Genomic DNA, 21,161 nt, shown 5'->3' with positions numbered 1-21,161 from the left:
TATGCAAACTTTATGAATGGAATAGATTTTAGCAAAATCAAACACAATTTTGCAACAATTATAATATAATTAAACTAGGACAAAAACTTTAATTAAACTCAATTTATTATCAACATGTTTAATAACATTCGAAAAAACATTCCATGGCAACTCGATCTTTCATGAGTTTGGAAACCACATTAGGTCCTTTTGGAATCCTTTACTTAGTAAATACGCATTTTACTGATCCTTATTTACTAAGGGTTTCTTAGCATTTGTGTGAGGTAACAGGGATGTGTTAGGTTTGAAACAGTTTAATGACACAAATCTAAAAACTATGCAGATAACAGAGCTTGGTTAGAGTTTTATACAACCTGCAATTTAATCAGGTTAGGATCTAAATTGAGCATGCACATTTCAATTATGCGTCCACTAGCCGTCGTCTGGGTAGGATCGCTCAACTAATTTAGGTGCATTTCAATTAAATAAATCAAATAAATATTATAAGCATGATGATTGAGGCACAAACATTATAAGCATGAATCAAATAAATATTATTTAATCAAAGCAATCATCCTAGCGTAAATAAAATTAAGCTAACAATGTTGTAAACAAGAACAAAGAACAAATAGCAAACATTTTTAGATTAAATTAAAGAAAAGAAAGATTAAACCCAAATCAGAGTTGCTGTCACCTAAGACTCTGACTGATGAGGCTCCTTAGCTCCTTCACTTTGCTCCTTTGTTGATGGCTCTCCAAGGTGGCCGACCAAGGGCTCTTTAAGAGGCTTAATTGCTAAAATATCTATGAAGAGACGATGCTAGGCATGGGAAATGGAAAATGCTAAAGAGGATTAAGAGAATAGAGAGAATGATGAAGGATGAGGGATCAAATGAGGTCTTATTTATAGGTAAAGAGAGGAGGGTAGTTTGATAAAAATAGAAAGGTTTAGTCTCTTCAAGCTTTTCCAATGAGTGGCCGGCCATGCTTAGTGGATTTTAGTTGAATTTTATTTGATTTTTAAACAATTTAAATGCCATAATAACTCTGGACTGGGACTTGGTCAAATGTAAATCTTCGGGCAAGTCTCTAATTTCTTCAACATTACAAGGACCTTGTGTAATTAAACCAAAAAGTGGTTTATGTGGACAACCATGTGTAGTCGAATTTGGGTTGACTTGGTCTTCAATTTGGATGGTTTTTTTTGTAATCCAGCAAAGCTATCAGACCTGTCTAAAATAAATAGATAAATTAAAAGACCAAAGAACAAAATTTATCGAATTTAAATAATTAATTGAAACCCAAATTATTAATGAAATATTTTAAAATGAATTATTAAATATTTATATTTTATTATTTAATTTAATCATGTATGGCCCATTTTATGTCTTAAAAATATAATATGTTCAAATAAATATTGTGACAGCCCTAATGTGACCCTAGTCGGAAAGTGGTTTCGGGACCACAAGACCGAGTCGTAAAAATAATTAATTGCTATATTCTGTGCTTTTTATGTGTGAACATGAGTATGTGGAAGTTTTATTCCCTAATTTTACCAATTGCATGAGAAAATTGTTAATAGGGATCGATTTGAGACATGGAGAAAATATGATAGTCCAATTTAAAATGGTCTATTAGTGCATGTACCAAAAAGAGTGGACTTGCATGTCAAATAGACCATTTTTGAATGTGAATGGCCGGCCAACACACGCATGCATTATGGTGTTCCCTTGTCTCCATTTTTTTATATTTGGTGGGAATTATGTATAATAAATTTATATTAGTAAGTGGTGATAAAAACAAAGTTCCATCATCTTTTCTATCATCTTGCCGAAACCATAAGGAAAAGAAAAGAAAAAAATGGAAGCTAGGACATTCGGCCAAGTGAGTTTATAGATTAAGGTATGATATCATGTGGTTCTTTTGGCATTTTTTTGTGAAGTTGAGTTGTTTTGATGCTCATAACATGACCCATGTGTTGATTTTTGAGTTGTGTTGCAAGAAACCTTTGGTTATGTTCTTATATGCCAAAGTGATGATGTTTTGTAGTATGTGATTTGAAATGGTTATAGATGAATATGAACTAAGAAACATGTATTATTGAGTAAGTAGAAGATAGAAAGGGGTTTAAATGGGAGGTTCATTTGATTTATTTTTGTCCTTGTATGAAAAGTGGTTCTTGGTTAAGGCCGAATGAGTCATGCTAGATTAGTTGAAAAGAATGTTCATGTTATGAGGTAATTTGAATAATTGACCGAAACATGAAAGGAATAATGAAAGTTGTATTAAGTTTAATGTGCATACTTTAGTTAAGAAATAATTAATTGCTATAAGTTTAATAGACCATTTAAACATGAAAGGAATAATGAATAATTTCCTCAAATGTTGATTACCAAGACAACTTTAGTTAAGATGGGTGCACAAAATTAGGATAACTTAAAAAGATGGTAATGTGGCTTATAATGTAGATTCATTGCAATAAACAGGCCTTTAAGCTCAAAATTACAGTTTCAAGGGTCTAATATCATAAGGTTGGCTTGAAAAGGCTCAAACGATCCAAAGAAATAGTGCTTATATCATTTTAGATTTTTATGTCCCCTAGGATTTCGCCTCAAGAAACTTACTAAGTCAATTCTAAAGATATAAACCTTCATGCATGTCTAATCTCAAGAGAAACTAAGTTTTTATGGCAAACATTACTAAGGCTAAGATCATACAAGCATTCCATTCTTCAAGATAACATACTTTCACTCAGATAAAATCATCATTCATACTTGCATACAAACTATCTCATTAACAAAAAAGTGTCTCCAAACATTCATTTATTAAAACATACTTATGAAAGAAATGATTGAAACATACTTGAAAATTTTAAATATTTGAGCATTTTATTTGCCTTACCCCTTTTTAAAAAGAAGCAATGTCCTCATTGCAAGAACAAAGTAATGAATGAAAAATGAACACTAGGTAGGGTTGTAAAGCAAGAGAGGTGAATCATTAAGACTGCTTAAATACCAATTCTTTTCTAATAACCCAATCCTAGACATGTTCATTCCCGTTACCACATCACTTAGTCTTTTTCTTTCTAAAGAAGTGTTAAGTTTATCCATGCTTGTTATGTTTTATTTTGCAGAAATTAAATCCTAATTATGAAAGAAATAAATTCCTAAAGACCTAAAAATAATTAAATAAATCAAGACAAGAATACCCCATTTTATTTTTCTAACTCATTCCTCTTGTCTTTTTCAACTCCATCTCCACTTACATAGTCAGTATCTTCCGTCCATGTCTCAAAGCTCGCATCTGGGAACTCAGGAACAAAAGTATTAGAGATATTCTTTAAAGTATTTTGAATTGAGTCATCTCTAACTTTTGCATATTTCCAGTAAGTTTGTTGTTGATTGTGCATGAACTTGTACATAACCATCATAATTGACAACTTCAATTTCTTTGAAGCAATTGCAGAAGTCGGCATTGGAGTTGTAGATTCAGGTTTAACACTTAGCTTGACTGTTTCTTTTTTTTGCTCAACCTCTGGTTCAGGGTTTGTAGATCCTTCAACTGGTTTAAGACTGTTCGGTTCCTTGTCAGATTCTTCTTCTTCAGTGTCTATAACTGAATTAGCTTCAGTTTTAGTTTCCTTTGTTGACTCCTCAGTCTTTGGCTCAGTTGGCTATTCTTACTCGCCTTGATTTAGCTCATGCACCTACTCTACTAACCTTTCAAGATCATGATTTGCAATGCACCCTTGAACATATTGCCCCTTTAGATTTGCTTGTGTTTTAACATGGGCCCTTAAGCAAAGTGAAGTGATTAATGATGGGAAATAAGCACTTCCTATCTTCTTTTTAGCATAATCATGAATCTCCTTGAGAATAATTTTCCCAACATTAATAGACTTTTTTGTCAAAATTGCATATAACAAGAGCATCCGTTCCATCGAGATGGTGGAACTATGTGAGATAGGCATAAAACTGTAGCGAATGAAATAAAATCATACCTTTGCTACTGGTTTTAGGTATTCCCTTCGGCAAGAATGGCTCCCATACTTTCTTATAATCCATTAGGATATCGAATTTGTCACAACATCAAGCACTTGTTGAAGACAATCCCAATTGATATTGTTCATCATAGGGTAGTACTCATCTTCTTCAACATCAAGTAGGTTAAACAAATCATTGATGGACTTAGAAGTAAGAGGTATCTTTTTCTTTCGAACGATGACCTTAGTAGCATTTTGCATAGTCAAACTAGCATAGAATTCTTGAACTAGTTCATCATCGGGAAGTGAAAAAGCATCACAAAATTTTTCCCACTTGAGAGCATTGATTTTCTTTCTAATCGGTATAGGAACAACCATCAAATCATGACTCTTCAAGTTAAAACCTTTTTCCGGCATCATAGGTTGATGCTTGAAGATTGAATCAAATCTCTCTTTCACTTCTTCATGATCAGTTTCTGCACAAGGGGGAGCAGAGAAATTGGCAAGGTGGGTAAGGACTTACTTCGACAAAAATCTTGAGACGACTGAAGCGGCAACGACAGGTGAGACGGCAATGGCGGTGTGCGGAGACAATGTTGGTGCTTCGATAATCTTCTTGTAGCGACAACAATAGCGTGAGACGGCAATGGTTCTGTACGGCAACAACGTTGGTGCTTCGGCAATCTTCTTGCAGCAACAATAGGTGACTTCAGCAAAAAGGGAAGAAAGACTAGGGTTTCTTTTGGGATTTGAGGCTAGTGGCACAAAAGGGAGATTTAGGGATTTTTAGGGTTAAACAAATTTCTTTGAGGGATATGAAAAATAGTAGAATGAATAGGAGATTATATAGGGAAGAATTAGGGCAACATGTAGCAAAAATTTAGCTACATTAAGGTTACTTAGGCAGCAAGTAATAGGAGTGATACAAGAGTGTGGATTTTTCCCTCCTTTTTCCTGCATTGGGCTTCAAACTCAAATTGTATTTCTCAAGAAAAAATTGATTAGTACTTGGACCAAATTTGACCCTCTTTACTAACATAAAAATTTAAAATTTAAAAAAAACAAATGAAACTTAAAAATTTTAAATCTTAATTAGAAAAATTCTTCTTAACAAATTATTAATTCCCAGGAAAGGTTGGAGGGGTCACAGCAGTCCTGCTTAAGTTCCAATCTCCTTAGATAGAATTAACTAAATGTAATAAGTTAAGAAAATAAGTTCTAATTATTTATTTATTTATTTACAAAACAAGTTCATGAAAAATCAAGGGTCTGTTAATTTGAACGAGGATTCAACATGCTCAACTTCACCGTCCTAGTAGTGTTTGAGATGTTGAAAATTAACTTTAAACATACCTTTGTATTTTTCGTATAATTCAATAGCTTCATAAGGATATACTCGATAGATGGTATAGGGTCCTTTCCATTGGGATTTAAGCTTCCCAGGAAATAACTTCAACCTTGAATTAAACAATAAAACCTTCTGACCTTCTTTAAACTCGCGAGGTTGTATATGACTATCATGCCATCTCTTTTATCTTTCTTTACACATTTTGGCATTCTCATAGGAAAACAACCTCATCTCTTCCAACTCATCAAGTTGTAACATCCTTCTCTTATCGGCTTGCTTAAGATCAAAGTTCAACTGCTTCAAAGCCCAGTGAGTTCTATTTTCCAACTCTAATGGCAAATGACATGCCTTTCCAAAGACTAACCGATAAGGAGTCATTCCTAGCGGTGTCTTAAATGTTGTTCGATAGGCCATAATGCATTATTGAGCCTTCGAGACCAATCTTTTTTGCTAGGGCGTACTACCCTTTCAAGGATACCTTTGATTTCATGGTTCACTCTTTCAACTTGCCCATTAGACTGGGGGTGATAGGTAGTAGCAATCTTGTGCTTCACATCATATTTTTCAAGCAACAACTTAAGCCATTTGTTCACAAAGTGAGAACTTTCATCACTAATAATAGCTCTTAGTGTCCCAAATCGTGTAAACACATGCTTATGTAGGAATCACATGACTACCTTAGCATCATTTGTAGGGTATGCTTTAGCTTCAACCCACTTGGATACATAGTCCACAACAACTAAGATGTATTTGTTCCCATACGAAGAAGGAAACAGGCCTAAGAAGTCAATGCCCCATACGTCGAATAATTCAATCTCCAAAATGTTTGTCAAAGGCATCTCATTCCTCCTTGATATATTTTTGGTCCTTTGGCATTTATCATAGTTCTTCACATAAGCATAACCATCGTTAAATAGTATAGGCCAAAAGAAACCTGCTTGGAAAATCTTTGCTGCAGTCCATGTACCACCAAAATGTCCCCCACTTGGAGATGAATGGCAATGATACAAGATCTTAGTAATCTCACTTTCAGCTACACACTTTCGGATTATATTATCTACACACTATTTAAACAAAAACGGATCCTCCTAAAAATAATATCGACTATCATGAAGGAATTTTTTTCCTTTGTTGGTATGTCATTTCTCGAGGAATTATTCCACATGTAAGATAATTGGTAAAATCAGCAAACCAAGGTGTTTCGTGAATTTGACCTACTCAAATAAGTGTTCATCTGGGAAATTCTTGTTGATAGGCACACATGATCGAGTTACCTCATCTTGCTCCAACCTTGACAGATGATCAGCTATTTAATTTTCGACACCTTTTCTGTCTTGGATCTCAATGTCAAATTCTTAGAGTAAAAGTATCCAACGAATTAGCCTCAGTTTCGAATCTTTCTTTGTGAGCAAGTATTTAATGGTCGCATGGTTAGTAAATACTGTGACTTTGGTACCTATAAGATATGAGCGGAATTTTTCAAAAGCAAAAGCTATAGCAAAGAGTTCCTTTTCAGTTACCGTATAATTGAGTTGGGCTCCCATCAAATTTCTAATTGCATAGTAAATAGGGTGAAACACTTTGTTTCTTCTTTGACCCATCACAGCTCCAACAACATAATCACTTGCATCGCATATCAATTCAAAAGGTGAGCTCCAATCAGCTGTAACGATTATTGGGGCTAAGATTAACCATTTTTTTAGATCTTCAAAAGCTTCCAAACATGCTTTGTTGAAATCAAACACTGTATCTTTCTCTAACAACAAACACAACGGTTTAGAAATTTTTGAGAAATTCTTGATAAACCTTCGATAAAAACTGGCATGGCCTAAGAAACTTCTGACTCCTTTCACATTAATTAGGGTCGGTAATCTTTCAATTACATCCACCTTTTCTTTTTCGACTTCAATTCCTCTTTTTGAGATTTTATGCCCTAAGACAATCCCTTTCTTCACCATAAATGGCATTTTTTCCTAGTTAAGGATAGGATTCGTCTCTTCACATCTCTTCAGTACCTTAGCCAAATTACTCAAACAAATATCATAAGTGTTACCAAAAATAGAAAAATCATCCATGAAAACCTCAATAAAATTTTCAACCATATCAGTGAATATTGCCATCATGCATCATTGAAATGTTGCAGGTGTATTACATAAACCAAAAGGCATTCGCCTAAAAGAAAACATACCGTATGGACAAGTAAAGGTTGTTTTATATTGGTCCTCTAGAGCTACAAATATTTGTTTATATCCTGAATAGCCATCTAAAAAATAATAGAATTCATTACCTACTAGTCGATCTAACATATGATCCATAAAAGGCAACAGAAAATGATCCTTTCGAGTGGCTTTATTCAATTTTCTATAATCAATACAGATTCTCCAACCAGTAATGGTTCTCGTTGGAATCAACACGTTATGCACATTTTCAACAATCATGATTCCACCTTTTTTCGGCACACACTGCACCAGACTTACCTACGAACTATCTGAAATAGGATAGATGATTCCTACATCTAACCATTTGATCACTTTCTTTCTCACAACTTCTTTCATAATAGGATTGAGCCTCATTTGTCCATCAATTCTAGCTCTTTCACCTTCTTCTAAAATAATTTTATGCATGCAAAAAGGACTTATATCTTGAATATCAACTATGGTCCAACCAATTACTTTCTTAAATTTCTTTAGATTAACAATTAGTTACTCCTCTTGATCTTTTGTCAGTTCTGCTGAAATAAACATAGGAAAAATGGAATAGTCACCGAAATAAACGTATTTCAAATGGGAATGAAGTAGTTTTAGTTTGAGTTTAGGTGGTTCTTCAATTGACAACTTGGGTTGCACAAATTCTCTGACTTCTAACTCCAACGATTCAAACCTTGTGGATTGAATAAAATTCCTCGGATTGGTTTCTATCAAAGCCATGTTTTCTTCACCTTGTTCATCCTCCAAAGGGTCAAGATCTAAGGCTTTCTCCAATGGATCTTCTTCAAAATTACTTTCCATAGAAACCAAGATTTCTATCTCTTCCATAACTGAACACTCTTCTTCCGGATCGGGAAATTCCATCGCTTTAACAATGTTAAAGGTTACCTGATCATCTTGAACTCGCATGGTGAGTTCACCTTTCTGCACATCAATTAACATTTTTCCCATGGCTAAGAAAGGTCTCCCAAGGATGATCGACACTTCTTTATCTACTTCAAAATATAAGACAATGAAATCAGCAGGAAAGATAAATTTATCGACTCTTAGAAAAACATCCCCAATCTTTCCTTTAGGATATGCTAAAGATCTATCCGCTAGCTGAAGTGTCACAGTTGTAGGTCTTACTTCACCTATCACTAGCATCTTGAAAATAGACTTAGGTATCAAGTTGATACTCACTGCTAAATCGAGCAAAGCTTTACAACAGTAAGATTCACCAATGTTATAGGGTATAGTAAAGCTTCTTGGGTCTTTCAATTTCGGTGGTAGTTTGTTCTGCAGGAATGCACTGGACTCCTTTGTCAAGGCAACAGTCTCATACTCACTCAGTCGTTTCTTCTTGAACAGTATATCCTTTATAAACTTAACATAATTTGGCATTTGTTCTAAAGTCTCCACCAACGAAATATTGATTTGTAACTGCTTCAAAACATCTAAAAACTTCTTGAATTGCACCTCTTGTTTTTGCTTGTATTGCTTCAATCTTTGCGGATATGGAGGTGATGGAACTTTCGGTTGAATCGGATAACTCTTCTGAGTAGGTAAATCTGCATCCAAAGAAGATGTTAAAGTATCTGAATTAACTAAGTTAGGATTTACCTTGTCAGTTTTTGTAAATTTTGACTCTTTTAGTATAAGAATTTCAATAGCTGGTTGATTCTTCTCAACGGGCTTATCTTCGACATCAATCAATCGGGGTTCCAGAATTTTACCACTTCACAATGATATTGCCGTGATATGTTCTTTACCCAAATATCTTGGATTCTCAATATCTCTCGGCAAGGTTCCTTGCGGTCTATTACTAAACTTCGTAGCTAACTGACCCATTTGGTTTTCCAAAATTTTCAATGTTGCTACTTGGCTTTAGATCAAGGTGTCATTCTTTGCCATGTACGCTTTCAACAAGTTCTCGAAACTATTTGATGCCTTAGCTTGAGGTGGTTTTGGAGCTTGCTGATTAAACCCTTGAGATTGTTTGGGTCTATGCTGTAATAAGTTGTTGTTCAGTCCATTTCCTTTGTTGCTTCAAGAAAAGTTAGGATGATTACACCATGAAGGATTGTAGAGGCTGGAATGGGGTCCTTGTGCACTGCTATTTTGATGTTGGCTCCCCACATAGTACACTGACTTGGAATTTGATGGACAATTCTCAAAAGAATGACATTCCCCATAGTATACACAGGAAACTACTTCAAACGGGCTTAGTGGCTGAGCTACAAAATTATTAGCACTATTAGCGGTATACTGTTTTAACATTGAGGAAATAGACGATACCTGAGCTGATAACGAAGTGAGGGTGTCAACTTCATAAACTCTGGCTACATGTCTTCCTGAAGCTGTTCGATTTTTTGGCCATTGATAGTTATTACTCGCGATCCTCTCGATGATCTCATAAGACTCATTATAAGACTTAGACAAAATTCCCATCCATAGAAGCATCTACCATCAATCTTATATGTGTATTGAGACCATTATAGAATGTCTCCAACTGGATACAATGAGGAAAACCATGATGAAGACACTTACAAAGTGACTCTTTGAATCGCTCCCAAGCCTCATACAAAGACTCGTCATCCAATTGTTGGAAAGTTGTGATCTCATTCCTCAACTTAGTGTTTTTGCTAGGAGGGAAATACTTAACCAAAAATCTCTCTGCTAATTCTTTCCATGTAGATATGAAACTTGGTGGCAATGAATTAAGCCATGCTTATGCTCGATCTCGCAATGAGTACAGAAACAACTTCAACCTCAGTGTGTCTTCAGTCACACTGGCTATCTTGAATGAATCACTCACCTCCATAAACAATAAAAGGTGGAGATGTGGATATTCCAAGGCCATACCACTGAATTGGCCCACTGTTTGGACCATTTGAAACATCACTGGCTTCAATTCAAATTGGGTTGCCTTAATATCTGACCTTCTAATTCCTGGATTTAACTCACTGAAAAATGGCACGGCATATTGTCTGATGCATCGATCCCTATCATCGGTAATGAGGATGGGGTTTCGTAATTGGCTTCATTCCTTGGTCTTGATTCTGATTTCTAAGGTCCATCTCGACTTGTCTTTGAGCTGTTCGTTCATGTCTTCTTTGTTTGAAAGTTTTCTCAATTTTAGGGTCTACAGGGAGTAAATTGAGAATCTGTTTCATACTCATAAACACCTAGAAAGAAAATCACTAAATTAAAAAGAATAAGTTAGTAATGTTAGAAATAAACCAACTTGGAAGTAAATAATTTCACAAAAAAAAAAGACTATGGCAACAGTTAACAACACCCGACAACGGCGTAGGTTAGTATTTGTGTACATAGTTAGAAATAAACCAACTTGTAACGTGTAGGTTTGTGCAAGTGTACATAGTCATTATCAAGTAATAAGTAAGTATCGAGTTATCGTCTCCACAAAGATTGTATTTGTGTTAAATCACTTAATTGTAAAATTAGACTAACAACTTGGTAAATAAAAACACAATATGGTTGAGAAGCGATGATTAAAATTAAATATATTAAACTAAATGTAATGATCCCTAATGTAAATTACCCTAAGTATGCAAACTATATGAATGGAATAGATTTTAGCAAAATTAAACACAATTTGCAACAATTATAACATAAATAAACTAGAATAAATACTTTAATTAAACTCAATTTATTATCAACATGATTAATAACATTTAGAAAACCATTCTATGGCAACTCGATCTTTCATGAGTTTGGAAACCACATTAGGTCCTTTCGGAATCCTTTACTTAGTAAGTATGCGTTTTACTGATCCTTATTTACAAAGGGTTTCTTAGCATTTGTGTGAGGTAACAGGAATGTGTTAGGTTTGAAATAGTTAGGTTTTAAATAGTTTAATCACACAAATCTAAAAACTATGCAGATAATAGAGTTTGGCTAGAATTGTTATGCAACCTACAATTTAATCGGGTTAGGATCTAAATTGAGCATGCACATTTCAATTATGCATCCACTAGCCGTCGTCTGGTTAGGATCACTCAGCTAATTCAGGTGCATTTCAATCACGTATGAATGAAATACAGACTTGATTTTAACTGAAAACATGATCGATTGAGGCACACATTATAAGCATGAATCAAATAAATATTATTTAATCAAAGCAATCATCCTAGCTTAAATAAAATTAAGCTAACATTGTTGTAAACAAGAACAAATAACAGATAACAAACATTTTTAGATTAAATTAAAGAAAAGAAAGATTAAACCCAAATTAGAGTGGCTATCACCTAAGACTCTAACCGATGAGGCTCCTTCGCTTTGCTCCTTTGCTGATGGTTCTCCAAGGTGGGAGACTAAGGGTTCTTTAAGAGACTTAATTGCTAAGATCTCTATGAAGAGATGATGCTAGGCGTGGGAAATGGAAAATGCTAAAGCGGATTGAGAGAATAGAGAGAATGATAAGGGATGAGGGATCAAATGAGGTCTTATTTATATGTGAAGAGAGGAGGGTAGTTTGCTAAAAATAAAGAGGTTTAGTCTCTTCAAACCTTTCCAATGAGTGGCCGGCCATGATTAATGGGTTCGAGTTGAATTTTGCTTGATTTTTAAGTAGTTTAAATGCCATAATAACTCCTGACTGAGGCTTGGTCAAATGTAAATCTTTGGGAAAATCTCTAATTTCTTTAACATCGCAAGGACCTTGTGTAATCAAACCAAAAAGTGGTTTATGTGGACAGCCATGTGTAGCCGAATTTGGGTTGACTTGGTCTTCAATTTGGGCGGTTTTCTTGTAATCCATCAAAGCTATCAGACCTGTACAAAATAAATAGATAAATTAAAGTACCAAAGAACAAAATTTATCCAATTTAAATAATTAATTGAAACCCAAATTATTAATGAAATATTTTAAAATGAATTATTAAATATAATTTTATATTTTATTATTTAATTTAATCATGCATGGCCTATTTTATATCTTAAAAATATAATATGGTCAATTAAATATAAAATAAGCTATTTTATGCATGAAAACTATATAATAAAGCATAAAATCACATTTTAATAATTTCTATGTCCTAATTTCATATTTTCACATATTTCATTAATTTACTAAACATTTACTTAGTGTTAACAATGAATTGATAAATTACATAGGAAAAATCCTACATATTTTTCAGTTTACAAGGCCCTAGAAATACCTTTGAAACAGTTCAGGACCAAATTGGAAACAATCGAAAAGTATAAGAAAAAGTTTGAAAAATTAGACTGTAGGGGTCATATGGCCAAGCCACACGCTCATATACTAGGCTGTGTAACTCTTGAAATAGCCATACACATTCCTTGTGCTGGGCCGTGTAACAGCCTGACTTGCATGTAATAAAACCTACAGGGTACACATGGCTGAGTTACACGCTCATGTCTCAAGCCGTGTGGACAGGAAATTGGCCAAAATCAAGCCATTTCCAACACCAACTCATGCAACCAACTAAAAGCATTTTGCACATAATCAAGGCATCATAACATGACCAAAACTACAATGAAATAACCAATTCAATAGTCCAAAATCATTCAACCAATATGCCACAGAAGGCACCTCAAATGCAAACATACAAACTTACCTAAACTTATATATATACTTGACCACATTTCATTCATTCACATCTAGTTCAAGACCATCCCAAAACATGCCATATCTTGACTATTAGTACTTCGACATAAACTTACCATTTGAGCCTTACCATTCAAGTATCACAAGTACCAAAATGACACAATTCAACCAACATCAAATGGTACCAAACAACTTATACATGCCAAAATCATCAACTAGATACCAAAATAAGTTCACCTATAAATGCTATTATAACCTTAGCTAAACTACTAAAAACTATCGAAATTTATGCATTGTGTGATAGAACTCTAATGAGCTTCGAAATCAATTGAGCTTTCGATTATATGTAAAGCATAGAAAAGAAAACTATGTAAGCACATAATGCTTAATAAGTTCGTAAAACATGAACATTGCTTACCATTTATACGCATATCGTTAAGATTAAGCATAATATAATCCAACAACAAGCTTGGCACAAGCCTAAGCACCATCAACAACACATTTTAGTGCATTCAAACATAATTCACATGAATTTAACATAAGGTAAGTCATTATAAATGAGCATACTTCATTTGAATTCATCATTTTCATTAACTTAAGCATACTTCAATTGAAGCTTACCATTTCAACCCTTTCCATAATTACATGATATAGTTCATTTGAACATTTACCGTTCCTTTCTTTTTCATGCCCATTGAACCATTTAGAATATCATTGGATACACGGGAAAGCTCACACGAAGTGTGCTTAACATATAATTGTAAACTTTCCTGTACATCGTTGCTCACACGAGCTATGAAATGGGCTTGCTCACACAAGCTGTGGGTCGAAATGTAAGCTACATCATGCTGCTCACACGAGCTGTGGAGTATCCGCAACAAATGTATGACCTTAGCCATCGATAGGACATTCAAGACCAGCACCTAAACATGAAATCCCTAATGACATCTGATTTGTATCCTATGAATTCCTAAGGTTCAACTGGTGCTCGATAACTGTCATGACATTGTTGGATATTTATCATTCAATTACATAACAACTAACATATTAACATATAATTGAAATTAACATTAAAAACAATAATTATTCATACGAACTTACCTAGCCGAAAAGGGCGTAGAAACGAAATCGACTAATTCGAGGCTTTAGCATTTCCTCGATCTAAATCCGTACGTGGTCTATCTTGATCTAAATAGATAAATTCAGTCAATTTAATTATTCTATTATCCAATTCAATCTGTATTTCATATTTTTGTAAAATTAATATTTTTCTCCTAACATTTTAACTTTTTTACAATTTAGTCCTTAAGTTCATAAATTGAAATCTAAACATTTTCATCATTTTCTCAAGTTAGCTGGTTTTTCTAGGGACCTATATCAATCTATACAAATCATCATTTCACAAATTTACTATAAAATTTCATCATTTTTACAAATAAGTCCTTAAATGACAATTTCATCCAAAATCACTTTAAAAGTCCATAGCTAATAGACCCCTTTAACTAATAGAACTCTACTTTTGTACTTTTTACAATTTAGTCGTTTTCACGTAATTAAACACGCAAAAGTCAAAATTTCTTAACAAAATTCTTATACTACCTTACTAACATTCCATAAACATTAAAATAATAATAAAATAATAATTTACTCATTGGATTTGTGGTCCTGAAACCATTGTTTTGATTTCACTAAGAAAGGGTTGTTACAGCAATCCTTCAGTAAAATCTTATGCATACAAATAGCAGGACTAATTCTCTTTATATCAGCAATTTTCCACCCCTGTGTCTTCTTAGATTTCTTCAAAACTTCTAATAACTTCTCCTGATCAAGAGTCAATTCTGTAAATATGACTACTAGCAAAGTGTTGTTATCTCCCAAGTAGGCATATTTTAAATGTAATGGCAAAGGCTTTAACTCCAAAATTGGAGGGTCCTCTATGAAAGGTCTAGGAGGTTTGAAGGAACAATTTGACAAATATAAAGATTCAAAACTCCACCCTTGTTGATACTCAAATTGCTTGGTCTCCATAAGTTCACCAGGTTCACTAATCATTTCTGTTTTAGTTAGCTCAAATGGATCTCCATTATCATCAATATTGTTGTGACAAAACTTTGCAAACTCTTTCTCTACTGCTGAGTTGAGAAATCCAATGGTGTGACATTCTTCACTTTCATCTGCACACTTCATGGCATCAAAAACATTAAAGGTTATTTGCTGGTCATTGACCCTTATTTTCAACTTACCTTTCTGCACATCAATTAGCATTCTACCTGTTGCTAGAAAAGGTCTACCAGAATAACTTGTACCTCTTTATTAGCTTCACACTCCAGAATAATAAAATCTATTGGAAAAATAAATTTATCAACTCTTACTAGCACATCTTCAATCTTGATACAACGTGATTGTGGTGGTTTGTGCCTTCCCAATTCCTAACTTCCTGAAAATAGACATAGGCATTAAATTTATACTTGCACCTAAATCACATAATGCCTTGCCAAGATAATGATTTCCAATTGAACAAGGAATAGTAAAACTCCTTGGGTCCTTCAACTTTGGAGGCAATTTGTTCATCAACATTTCTGTGCACCCTTCAGTGAGAGCAACAATTTCAAATTCCCCTAATCATCGCTTCTTTGACAAGATACCCTTCATGAACATAACATAATTCAACACTTGTTCCAATGCTTCCACCAATAGTATGTTGATATGAAGTTGCTTCAGAAAATCCAAGAATTTTTTGAATTGAAAATCTTGCTTAGACTTCTGGAATCGCTGAGGAAAATGTGGCAGTGGCCTTCCTTCAACTTGTTATGGTTGCTTTACAGTGACATTAGTATTGGCAACTCGAGCTGGCTCTGCTTCAAAATGTTTTCATTTGACCTTCTTTGTTGTAGATTGCTCCACGAGTGGTTTCGAATTCATTCCATGTGTGAAATCTGAGTTGTCCTCTTCAACAGCAGCGTCATTAACAACTCCAGGTGGCTGAGCTCCACTTTTGAGTGTAATGGTCTTGCAATGCCCCTTCTCTTGAGATCTTGAATTTTCAGTATCACTTGGCAATGCTCCTTACGGTCTTGAACTTAATGCATTGGCAATTTGCCCTACTTGATTTTCCAAGGCTTCTAAGGATGCAGCTTGACTCTATATCATAGCATCATTCTTGGCCTTGCATTCCTTCAACAAAGTTTCCATCGATGAAGAAGATGATGCTGAACCTTGTTGAACATTTTACTATGGCATGGGTTGATTATATCTAGATGGTGCACTTGTGACATTCTGTCAAGCAACATTAATAGAATTTCTCATTCCTTGATTACTCCAACTGAAGTTGGGATGTTGTTTCCACCTTGGACTATACATATTGGAATATGGATTATTGTTCTGATTGAAATTTCCCATTTAATATACTTAGATTGGGTTCGATGGGCATTCATCAAAAACATGATCTCCCCACAATAAAAACATGTTAGCTCGGTTCAGCATCAAGCTATTAATGAGATGCTCGCATCAAGCTCCAGTAGCTCTTCTGCCTGTACCTACTCTTGTAGTCGAATATTAATAATCATGGTTAGTTATCCTTTCCAGAATTTCATGTGTTATTGTATGATTTATCTAGCAAAGTGCTATTGGTAAATGTATCAACTACCATCCTTGTATGTGCATTGAATCCATTGTAAAACATTTACATATTTTTCCAATGTTGGGAACCATGCATCGGGCATTTTTTAAGTAATTCTTTGAATCTCTCTCATGATTCATACAATTTCTCATCCTTGGATTACCAAAAAGATATAATATTGTTCCTTAATTTGGCAATCATGTTTGGAGGATTGCATCGCAGCAAAAACTGTTGATAAAGTTCATTCCAGGATACTACTATTCGTGATGGAAAAACATTTAACCATGTTCTAGCACGATCTCACAATGAATAAGGAAATAACTTGAGTATCAGGGCATCTTCAGGAATACCCTGTTGCCTGAATGAATCATAGACCTCCAAAAAGATTCATAAATGTAGCCATGGATCATCAGTAGGTAATTCATTGAAGTATCCCACTGTTTGTAGCATTTGAAACATCACTAGTTTCAACTCAAAATGCTAAACTTGAATCTATGGCCTAATAATCCCTAGATTCAAATCATCCAAGATAGGCACTATAGGTTCTCTAATGGGTCTGCCTCTATCATTTATCACACAAGAAATATCAACATCCCTATCATTCGGACGTAATAGATCTTCCCTGTCTGGATCATTTCCAATCCTTTCCATCTCTCGTAATTCTTTTCTCATTCTCCTTAAGGCTCTCTTAATTTCAGGATAAAAATAATACTCTTCATTTTTCGAGAATACCTATACTTATAAACTAGCAACATACCTAAAAATAAAAAACAAATCAAGAAGCTAAAACTAACAAAATTACATCGGTAATAACAAACCAAAGTTCACCAATTGGTCGATCCCCGACAACGATGCCAAAAACTTGTCGCATGTGAAATGATATGTGAATGTGTAAGTGCACACGTCAAATCAAGTAATAAAGTAGTAAGTAAGGTCGTCTCCATAGGGACTGGTTAGGATTGATTTGGTTAAGTTATCACTATGAACTATATGAATCAGGCTATGGCAAAAATAGAATAAAAAAAATTGTAAAGGATAATCACGTATGCAATATTAAAATTAGATAACTAACTTAAAATGATATGGTAATGTAATGAGACAAAGCTGAAAGGAAAAACATTGTTGAGTGGGAATATTGGAATTACTCAGATTACATCCTTAAAACACAATAATGCCATGGCAAGTTTTTAACCAGTCTACTATTTAGATTCTAGCTACAGTAGTCTGTTTCTTCTGATAGTCAAACTTCAAGCTATCATTCCTAAGGCTTTGTATGTCTACAAGCTTCAAGGATGAATATTTTTTTCTTACTCTATACAGAATCCAACTCATCTAACCTTTTCAGAATTAAACAAGTTTGTGAACATACCATACATCTATCTATGTCTATAGATTGCATGCATGCATTCAAAATAACGTAAATTGAATAAAACAGTAGATCTAATCAAGATAATGCCTAGTCATTAATGGAAATAAAGATTCATCAAGTAGTTCTAACCCGATGAGATTAGCTCATGGGTTGGAAATTAACATCCAAAATAAATGTGCCATTCAACAACATCGTTTAACAGTTAAAAATTCAAGAAAATTAATCGAGATAATGAAGGAAGAACTTTAGAAAGCTTTCGCCAAATTAGCTCCCAACTCCAGTGCTGTAACATTGTGCAAGACCTAGGGTTGAGTGCTTCATCCCCTTCCTTACGTCTCTGCTCTATACTTTAGTTGCTACCCTATCTTCTTTTCTCCATATTTTTCATGAGAGTTTGTTGAAAAAGAAGAACCACTCCTCAATTTTCATGTAAAATCCTCTCTTTTGATTTCACCTCTCTTTCTTTTTTATAGGGTAGGTCCCCTCTCTCAGCACACACCTTTTTTCCCTCTTTTTTAGGTGGATTTATCTTGTACATATCCAGCTGACTGAAAGTGACGAGGACTAAGTGTTGCGTTAGTATGTTTTTGGAATTTCCATGGCATTTATGCTGGCAGTTTGCCCACCCTTTTGCCATGACAATACTTCACTTCTTCATTTTTCTTCTTTCTTTCTACACTTGCTACAAACGCAAACAATTCCTTTCCTTCCACCAACAAAAGTAACATGTAGTAACATTGAGAGCACAATCCAATCTTCATGATGCAATGTTAAAAAAAGATCCTAAAAATGTAAATATATCCACTTAGGTATAGACAATTAATCAAGTTTAGAGGCCTACAATATAACTCTTTTCAAGAGTTATTATTGCGACACACCCCTGATGATACCCTGAAGATACCCTAAAGATGAGAATAATACCCTTGATGTCATCACACAAGACCTGGTGTGTCACAACATTACCTCTGTATAGGAAATAATTATTAGCCAAGGACGTTTTGGTCCACACAATCAAATGTTAAGCACGAGGACGAAAACTGACTAAGGGTTAAGGACGAAGATCACTCTAAAATCTATAAATAGGCTCATTTAGCACATGTTAGGGACAACTTTCATATTGTATAATTTTTCTCTTAGATTTAGTATTTAGTTTTTTCTCTTTTATTAGGCTTTAGGTTTATTTCAATTCTTGTTATTTACTTTTGTGGGGAGAAATCATATTTTTAAAACACAATCAAACTCTATAAGAATTTTGCACTCAATTCTAATAAAAATCAGGCTTCTTCTCAACTTTATATTATTCATGATTACTCTTTCTATCAAATTTATATTGTTTATTAGATCCATGTGGAACTAATCCTCTTGTAGGGGAATTAGTGAGTAGAGATATGATTAATTAACTATTTCGTAGGGTTCTCTTAACGAATCAACTGATCAGGACAGGAAGATCCTAAAACCCTAGGTCTGGCAACCCTAAAAAGTCATTAAGTTGAGAATTAACCCAAATTTAATATGACCTATCCGTGAACACCTTAACCTTGAATCGATATGGACTATGAGGTTGAGAGATAAGTTTTTGCCGACTCGTTATTCTAGTAGAAGATCAAAAGATCCTGCTAGGGTATGAACTAATTGATTGAACAAGAAAACTCGAAACAACATTTGGTTATGATTATTGAAGCGAGCTAATCACCCATATTCAAATTTGATATATTTTATTATTTGATTTCTCGTGATTTACTTATATATTTTCTTTCTTTTATTATTGTTGTTAGTATAGATCACCAAAACCTTTTTCTTTTATCCATCGTAATATAATTCAGTTAAACTTCTAATTAGATCTATTTATGCTTATGTTAGAATTAATTTAGTACTTGCCTCCCTTGGGTACGATCCTCAGAGTACTCATCTACTCCATTGTAACTATATTACAATCTGAACAAAATACTTGCGGATATCGCCTTTTATATGTTTTGTACAAAATTTCTACTTTGGACTTTAGTACTCTCGAAGGCAGGGAGGCAACATCACTATATTAATTTTAATTTTTACATATTAGTAGGATAACTAGGAAATTTTTAGATTATAATTACGATTTTCTTTTTCTTATTCTTACTAATCTTTTTTCTTTGGGTTTAGTGTATGACTCATAGTAGGGGAACACCTATAGAGCCAGTCACAAATCCAGAAAGAATAATACCCAAAAATCATCAACAATAACAACAATAGTAATAGTAGATGCAGAATCCACCATCTACTATGCGCAACATGCCTCGTGAGAATCCACTATTCGACGAAGCTAACAATAACAACTTAGAAGACCCACCACCACTACTATAATTACCCGTAAACAATCTCATGGCTCGTAACAAAAGAACTTTAAAAGAATATGCTACCGAATTTAGATATGGTTCAAAGGAGTATAATGAGGCCAACTATCATAGCCAATAACTTCAAGATCAAGTCAGCTATGATCTAGATGATCCAGAATAATTAGCAATTTCGAGGAACAATTACAGAAGATCTGAGTCAACATTTAAAACAGTACCTACAGCTTTTTTTTGGTTAGACTCACAGGCACCATGATCCATCATGACATGGGATGAACTCACAAGGAAATTCCTATAAAATTTCTTCCCAATTAGCAAGGTGGACCAACTAAAACGGTAAGATTCTATGTTCAAACAACTAGAGGGGGAAAGTTTTCATGAAGCTTGTGAGTGTTTTAAGATAGCGATTCAAAAATGTCCACACCACAGATAACCTAAGTGGTTACAATTGCAAATATTTTACAATGGGTTGGATGTGTATTCAAGGTCAGGATTAGATGGAGTATTAAGAGGTGCCTTAATGAACAGAACATACGAGGAAGTGCATGAATTAATAGAAAATATAATGATGAACTCCTACCAATGGCCAATGAACGACACACATATTACCAAAAACCATCCAGGGTAAATGTTGTCTAGGAGGATGACAAATATCAATAGTTAGTGAAGAGAATTAACCGAATAGAGCCTGAGAAGAATGCACCATCTATATATGTAGGAAACAAACTGCTTTTCCACTATAGTAACAATCCCAC

At 34.2% G+C, this 21,161-nt stretch overlaps 2 non-coding genes across 2 annotated transcripts; one reads left to right on the top strand and one right to left on the bottom strand.

Moving 5' to 3' along the window:
* The first annotated feature begins 10,023 nt into the window (after positions 1-10,023).
* Positions 10,024-10,130, top strand: LOC121231355 (small nucleolar RNA R71). The gene has a single exon (XR_005929415.1). It is a non-coding gene; the product is annotated as a small nucleolar RNA R71 (small nucleolar RNA).
* Positions 10,131-20,731: 10,601 nt separating this feature from the next.
* Positions 20,732-20,838, bottom strand: LOC121231265 (small nucleolar RNA R71). Its single transcript, XR_005929329.1, has one exon. It is a non-coding gene; the product is annotated as a small nucleolar RNA R71 (small nucleolar RNA).
* Between the last annotated feature and the right edge of the window lie 323 nt (positions 20,839-21,161).

Source organism: Gossypium hirsutum, chromosome A06, assembly GCF_007990345.1.
Source record: "Gossypium hirsutum isolate 1008001.06 chromosome A06, Gossypium_hirsutum_v2.1, whole genome shotgun sequence".
In the NCBI taxonomy this organism is placed as follows: Eukaryota; Viridiplantae; Streptophyta; class Magnoliopsida; order Malvales; family Malvaceae; genus Gossypium; species Gossypium hirsutum.
The sequence above is the reverse complement of the archived record's forward strand: the minus strand, read 5'-3'. Positions and strand labels throughout refer to the sequence as shown.